Source organism: Neomonachus schauinslandi, chromosome 8 (genome assembly GCF_002201575.2).
Source record: "Neomonachus schauinslandi chromosome 8, ASM220157v2, whole genome shotgun sequence".
Taxonomy (NCBI): Eukaryota; Metazoa; Chordata; class Mammalia; order Carnivora; family Phocidae; genus Neomonachus; species Neomonachus schauinslandi.
In genome coordinates this window covers 3,167,400-3,175,840 of record NC_058410.1, presented here as the reverse complement: position 1 = coordinate 3,175,840, position 8,441 = coordinate 3,167,400, and positions in this window count along the sequence as shown.

Here is an 8,441-nt window from a genome sequence, read left to right as displayed (position 1 = left end):
ATTTGGCTAATATAATATGGGTGAAAGTTAAAGCTTGCTGGTTATCAGTAAAAGGTTTAAGAAATGTGGGAAGTTTGGGGGGGCACCTGGGTGGCTCAGATGGTTAAGACTCTGACTCTTGGCTTCAGCTCAGGTCGTGATCTCAGGTCATGATCTCAGGGTCATCAGATCGAGCCCCACATGGGGCTCAGATTGCTCAGTGGGGAGCCTGCTTTTCTCCCTCTCCCTCTGTCCCTCCCCAAGCTCGTGAGCATGCTCTCTCTCTTTCTCTCTCTCTCTCTCTAAAATAAATAAATACATCTTGGAGCACCTGGGTGGCTCAGTCAGTTGAGCATCTAACTCTTGATTTCAGCTCAGGTCGTGATCTCAGGGTTGTGAGGTCGAGCCCCACGTTGGGCTCCACACTCAGCGGAGAGTCTGCTTCTGATTCTCTCTCTCCCTCTGCCCCTTCCCAACCTGCTCTCATTCTCTCTCTCTCTAAAAATAAATAAATAAATCTTTTTAAAAAATAAATCTTTAAAGAGAGAAAAAAAGAAACGTTGGAAGTTTCTGCTGGATCTCCTATCACTCTCAACCTCCACCGTGAGAACTGTATACCCAGGCAATGTCTCACTTAAGCCTAGTCCCTGAGGAAAAAACCCATGGACGGTATTTAGACCACCCCTGCCTGGAGCAGAGCTGCAGACCCTAGGCTGTAAACACTGACATGCAATGTGAGTGAGAAATAAGGATTTGGTTTTTGCGAGTACCTGAGATTTTGAGGTTGGTTGTTATACAGCATTAGCCCACCAAAAACTGATTAACACAGCTTAAGGATGAAGTTAAGTTCTACAGAATTAGGGAACTCAGCAATCAATATACAACTCACTAGGAACTTGGAAGCACATGAAATTCTTTGTGTAAATGGGATATTCTAACCATGCAGTCATTGGAGGTAGGTACATAGAGACTTGATGAGAGGCAGATGTTTGTACAAATATCAGATACAACATGTAGGATCGTAGGATCAGGGTCGCTATCCCTTTCCTCACATGCAAGTGTAGGCCTTGTTCTTAAAGCAGGATAAGAGAGGGTGTCCATGAAAATGATTCTCTCATTTGTTAGGGATAGATTATTTGCTCCTTCTGAGAAAGAGACAAGAAATTCAGAAAAGTCTTTTCTGAAATAAGACCCTGAACAGATTGGTTTGATCTTTCAGGTCCCAAAGTTATCTACTATTAAGACATGAGGCCCTTCATAACCCCAAACCTATGCAAATGAAGACTAAGAAGAGAAAAACCTCAAAGCTACTGCCTGTTTAATGAGAAACAACCTGGTTCAGTCGGTGGAGCATGCGGCTCTTGATCTTGGGGTCATGAGTTCGAGCCCCATGTTTGATGTAGAGTTTACTTAAAATAAAATTTTAAAAAATTTTTTAAAAAAGGAAAAAGAACACTTGCTAACACACAGGTGTGGCCCAAGGAGCCTGTTGTCCCCTCCTTATCAGGAGCTGGCCCTGGGTCCAGAGGAAGCATCACTGATATCTCCATGGGGGGACACTTCTTGGTGCATCTCTTGGCTTAGGTGTAGAAGAAAGACACAACCTAGTGTGTGTCAGTTGTGGACGGGGTGCTCACCAGTCAAGGATGCTCAGAAGAGGCCTGTTGGTTACCGTTCCTCAATAAAGCAGGAGCAGGGTCTAAAACAGAGACAGAAGATTTCTGGATAATTCTAATGGACACCTAGATCCAGGTAGGGTCCAGTCAGGGCAACCATGTCAGTCTTGAGCTGTGGGTAGAAAATTGTTGTTGGACTTATCTCCAGTGGTTGGTTGGTTGGGTCCTAACAATGAGGGACAGGGTGGTACATCTCTAGGTAGAAAGCCTCTCCCTGGAACGACTGCATGATGAGGTCTTTCTGAAACTCGTTTTCTGTCTCTGGTCACCGGCTAATTTCTAATTCTAATTTCTAACTTCTGGCTCAGGCAAGCAACATGTTTCTGACCAGCAACTGCTCTTCCTTGCAGGATGAAGAGCAGGCCAGAAATCACCAGCTCTTTTTAAAATAAACACCTGATTTAAAAAAAAAAAAACTCTTTTAAAATTTGCTCTACATTGTTGATTGTCTATTTGCCTCCCATAGCTTCCTCTCTTTATCCTCCCACTCACAATCTTGCAGACTCAGCTGTCCCTGCAAAGCCAGGTCTCCGTGCTCATGGAACTCACTAAGAAATTCAACGTTCAAGTTTAGGCATTTCATTCAGTTTCCAGGTGAGCTTTTACCATTGAACAGAGCAAGATTCACATTGTTATCACTGAACTGAAACTTTGGCTATAAATTCTCTTACCTTCTATCACCCATAGAGTTCTACCCAGAAAATACTTGTCCGTGTTCCTTCTTCAATTTTTACATTCTCGCTCCAGTGACCAGCCAGCTCTGAGTCACCTGATACCTTGCATGGCTTGCTTGCTCTCATCACCGTGCTCCAACCCTGAGAATCAAGGTGGAGAACCGTCCATGTTCATCCCCAATCTAAGGAAAAGCATCGCCGGAGGCCCCCTGAGCTGTCTGGTAATGTCTGATCTGTTCTTGGAGCTCTGAAGGGAGCTTACATAGCCTTCTGCTCTTGGCAGCAGCTGCTCCATGCTCTCTGTGGTCAGGTATGTATTCTGATACACACTCTGTGCTCTTTGTAGTCTGACTTATTCTCCTGAGCCCAAGGGAGTTCGTACTTGACCTTCTCTTAGCTCAGTAAGATATTACCTTTTCAGTTTTAAAGAATTCTTTGTAGACCCTTATAACATTTCTATAGATTTCTGACTTTTCAACCTCATGTCCTTTTTTAAAAAAAGATTTTATTTATTTATTTGAGAGAGAGAGAGAACAAGTGTGGGGAGGGGCAGAGGGAGAGGAAGAAGCAGACTCCCCATTGAGTGGGGATCCCAATGCAGGGGCTTGATCCCAGGACCCCAGGATCATGACCTGAACTGTAGGCAGATGCTCAACTGACTGAGCTACCCGGGTGCCCCAACTTTTCAACCTCATGTCTTTTTTATTAGCTGTTGACCCTTACCTTTAAAGGTGACCACATTTCTACTGGCTACAGATAGGATTCTTTAAACCCTCTGCTCTATCTTTCCAGACATAAGCCAAACCGTTCCATCAAAGAGTCGTGTTCTGTTTCTAGATTTCCCAGAGAGATTTTGCTGTTTCTCTCATGTTTTCTCTCATTTACCATGAAGTCCTCTCAAACTCGATGGCTATCCATGGACATGGACCAGAGCGTAGCGCCCCCGCCGACAATCTGAAGCCCTCTCCAAACACATTCCTTGCCATCGCCTCTGCCTCTGCACCCCCTGGCGGCCTCTTTTCTTCCTCCGGTATGATGCCTTCCTGTTTTCCCTTGTCTACTGTTGATGGAAGCTCCTGGTGTCTTTTGGGTTCAGAGCACTTTTCAATTGGCCCAGCAAGTAGCCAATGGGACAATCTGCTGCTCTGAAGAGTTCGTGTTCTGGATAAAATAGATCCTTTTTTTTTTTTTTTTAAACACTGTCCTCCTGCTCCTTATCTGGAATCTGGCACTATCTCTGCTAAATCTTGGATGTGTTCCTCTGAGGAGTGAAAAGGCTGGTATGAGATTCAGTCAGGAACATTCACCTAGGTCTCTCTCTCTTAATTAATTTCATCTTTTATTCCATGGTGTGCCCTATTGCTGTCTTTGGAGAAGATATTGGGATTCAGGATGCCTCTTGAGCTCGGGTGAAGGGATGTTTCCCAGCTCCTTTCTCTGGGCACCTCCCTTCATACCGTGTCACCACAAGCTCAGCTTGAGGCGCACCTTGAGAATTGTGGAAATGTGATGACAGATTACTGCTGCACATGCCCACAGTTACGGCTCGATAAGTCACCAACACATGATGGGATGCTCAGGCTGCATGGCTCTCTGGACTGTTCAGACAGTTGTGAGATAAAGTCCTTACGATTTTAAGAGATGTTATGCAGTTGAAAGGTTTTCTAGAATCCCCCTGACCCATTCAGAAGTCTTAACAAAGGTTGTTTCAGACCCTTGTTTTGGTCTTCATCCCGCAGCCATCCCGTACGGGCAGTACTCTCGATTTGTTCTTGGTCTCAAGCTGGACAGACTGGTCATGAGGAATGATTTCCTAGCGAGTTCTGGAGCCTGTAAATTCCCTCTACATTTTGCTTGGAGACTGGCCAGTTCATTTTTGAGCTCATCTCTTTGTGTCTTAACCACATGCAGCTGAAAGAGGGTGGATTATACTTTCAGTCTTCTGTGTGGGCACCACCTGCCCAATTCCACGCACTCACCAGGTGACTTTCCTGACTTCCCAGTTGCTGAAGTAAACAGTTTTACCAAACGTTTTGTGCTAGTGAATATGGGGAGCCACATTCCCAAATTTAAGTTTCCTGGCCTTCCACCAGCCATCCCAAAGCTAATCTCACACATTTTAGTTTCTGGCCACAATGGCATCCCACTTCTAAGGACCAATTTCAGTATCCGTATGCTTTTGCTGCATAACAAACCCCCACAAAATCTTAGCGACGTGAAACAATGTTCGTGGGCCTGCAGGGGAAGCTCCATTTGGCACTGCAGTTCCGCGGGTCAGCTCTGCTCCTTGCATACATACACTTTCTGGGCCTAGAAGGCAAGAGCTTAACTCCCAGCGACATTCTTGAGAAAGTGACGGAGCCTTGTCTCCCCACTAACATATTGTACCTCTTTTCCACATTCCACTGGCCAAAGTAGGTAACAAGGCTAATCTGGGGACGTGAAAAGTGAGAAAGGAGACTCTGCCTTTTGGGAGAGGAGCTGAGAAGTCCCATATGGTGAAGGGTGCAGATACAGGCAAGAGCCAAGAGTTAGGCCAATAATGCGAGCTGTCACAGCATCTCGGGTGGGAAGAGATGATCCCAGCATCAGACTCAACATTCAGTCTCATGACCTACACCACGTCTGGATGCCACTCTAGGAAATAAAAGGTTTCTGCCGCACCCCCCATGCCCTGCAAGCAAAAGACAGTCACAATAAATATTCCCAGCTGAAAAGTGGAAGAATCAGAGATGCATCCAGTCACCGACCCACAGCAGGTATCACTGGCCCTCTCCTCTGGGTGGAAGACGTGAATGGACAGGCCCAGGTCCTGTGTCCTACAGGCAGTTCCCAAACCATTGTTCCCCTTGCTTGTCCTATTCTGGACTATTCTGTGCTCTGCAACCCAGCTGACCTACGATGAACACGCACACTCCAGCTTTGTTTTGGCTAGTATTAGCATGGCATATCTTTTCCCGTGGTTTTACTTCTAACACATGTGTGTCTTTAGATTTAAAGTGCATTGGTTGTAGGGAACACAGTTAGAGGTCTTGCTTTCTTTCCACGCTCACAACCTATGCCTTTGATTTGTTTAGACCGTTTACATTGATTATAATTATCGATATGGCTGAGTTTAAAATTGCTATTTGTTTTCCAATTGTCCCATCTCTTTGAACCCTTTTTCTTCTTGTTTAGAACTGAATATTTTCTCTATAATTCCATTCTATCTCCTTTGTTGACTTCTGAGCTACAACTCTGTTGGTTTCATGGTTGTTTTTGAGTTGATGGCACTTACCTTCCACTTATCACCGCCCACACCTTCGGGTAGTGTGGGCACCTTACACCACTATGGTTACGTGTGTCCCCGACCCTAAAGCTCTTTGGTCATATATTTGCTTAAGCATGTTATAAACCCACACTGCATTGTTATGTTTATATAAAATTTATTTGATAAAATACTAACTTTCTGCAGGCTAATGATATCATAGTTTTATAATAATATGTTTTAAAACTTAAAAACAATAAATTTTATTTATAATTCCAAGTTTGGAATTATTGTTTTAAAGATTTATTTACTTATTTTAGAAAGAGAGAAGGGGAGGAAGTGGGACAGAGAGAGGGAGAGAAGCAGGCTCCCCACTGGGCTCGGAGCCCCATATGGGCCTCAATCCCGTGGCCCTGAGATCATGACCTGAACCAAAATCAAGAATTGGACACTTAACCGACTGAACCACCCAGGCGCCCCAGAAATTTTTTTTTTTAATTGGAAAAAAAAGACAGTCATTTAGCTTCTTCTTTTTTTATATAAGAAAAAAACATTAGAATTATAAACATATTTAGATATGAGAAAAATAAGCTTTTCTTCTCAAAACTATAGCTTTGGGAACTGGGGAGAAAGGATTTTAATCACAAACCACTTGTAGGTTTCTGGGTATGTTGCCATAATCCAAATGTAATGTTTTTATTACAGAGCTCTATAAGTTTCTAGTGTGGGCTAACACATTTTTTTAAATATATATAATATTATGCCAAAAAAATAGAATTGGGGGTCTAGATCCCTTTAACTTTATGTGAGCTTCTACTTTTCCGGTTGGCTGTAATTTTAACCTGATTACAGATGTGCCATCTTAATCTTACATAGATATCATGGATTCCCTTGCTCATATTCTTGGTCAGGAATGTGTTCATGACACATTCTCCTTTTAAATACATATTTTGAAAAGTAATTTTTCTTTTTAGAAGGCATAATCCCTATCTATCACTACCACCTTCCCCCCAAAAGAAAAAAGAATAAAACAATCTGGCCACATACATTCAAAGTGGCAGGGATCAATTTTTAAAGGTCACTTTCACCTTACATACATACAGGGAGAAAGGCCCTCTGTAATCCCAAAGACAAGGAGTTCAGATTGTATAATTCCTTTTTTAAAAATTGGGCTATACATTTATTGTTTGTGAAAAATTTAGAACCTACCTTAATCTTGGTAGAGAAATAATTCATAGGACTTTCCCATTGCATTCTGAATTAGGACAGATGCCGAGGATCTCGACGAGGTGTTTCTTATATGCAGCAATACCTTATTCTAAGGGTTCCATAAATAGAGCCAGGCAACGATTTGTTTTATTGGCTTGGAATCCTATCTACGATGCTATAGCACATGTCACTGTTTCTACCCACTTTCCAAGACCTTTATCTCTTTCATTTCTCACAACAACCCTGATAGACGAGCATTTTCTTTCTCCATCTTTGCAGATAAGGAACTTGAATTTTTGGAGTGGGTAACTCTCACTCAAATCCAGGTCTTTTGCACCAAACTGCAAGCTCTTTGCACCATGTGGCTGCCACTGCCCCCTTGCAAAGCCAGAAAAACACTGTTTGGTTTATTTAAATATTAATTCCCTGAATCTGGGTCACACTTAGAAACTCAAACGTGCCAAGATCCTGCCTGTCTTCTACATGTAAAACCAGTCTCTCCAGGCAGAGTCAAAGGCCCCTGCAGAAAGGGCCGTGTGCCTCAGGCTCCCCGGATTCCCTGGCCATGCCCTCCAGAACCCTCCACCCAGGCTCCTCTTACGCCCTCAGGTCAGTCCTGGAGTCCTGACGCTTGCCGGCCTGCCAGGGGGCGGGCACTCGGGTGGACCCTAGGAGGACAAGACCCTGGTGGCAGCCTTCACAGAGCTTCACAGAGCAGCCGGCTACAGAGGGCTGCAAGTTTTCTGTGAGGTGGGCTCCCAGTGCTGTGGCCGCGGGACCCCAAGGGACTGTCCACACCCTCAAAGTCCAGCCCTTCCCCAGCAGCCCCTGCTGGTACCTGGGCTGGGCAGGAGCCACAGTGCAGACCAGGGCCGCTTTCATTTCCCAGTTCTATCCGGGCAGCGGTTTATCCAAAAAATATTCTTCTAATACATTTGTCAATAAATCGTCTGATTTAGGCTATACCTACATGTGAGCGGCAATAAGATCTAGTAGTTATGGCATCGAGAAAAACTTTGAAGGAGCAAATTGCTGAGGAGAACTACGTCCCGCCTGTATGGCAGACACAGTACCCTAAACACTCAGCTCTGGCATGGAGTTCTAGGTTCACATTCAGTAAGAGTGAACTTCGTGTGAACTGGGATCCGTGTGTGGCCCAGAAATCACAGGTGGACTCGAAGGAAGCCCGAGCGTGGACTGAGGCCCGAGCGTGGACTGAGCCCCGGGCAACGATAACTCAGGGGTCAATGAGGTAACTAATAAGTGAGCAATGCTGACTTTTAGAAACACTTCTTCCAAGAAGAAAGTAGCAGGAGAAGAATGAAGGGGGGGAAATCGGAGGGGTAGACGGACCATGAGAGACGATGGACTCTGAAAAACAAACAGGGTTCTAGAGGGGAGGGGGGTGGGAGGATGGGTTAGCCTGGTGGTGGGTATTGAGGAGGGCACATTCTGCATGGAGCACTGGGTGATATGCACAAACAATGAATCATGGAACACTTCATCTAAAACTAATGATGTAATGTATGGGGATTAACATAAGAATAAAAAAAAAAAAGAAAGAAACACTTCTTCCTCTCCTTTGGGAAGTTTCAAAACCCCTCAGCCTTATTTCTCTTAACCTCTACGGTCCACGACACCACTATAACGCCACCT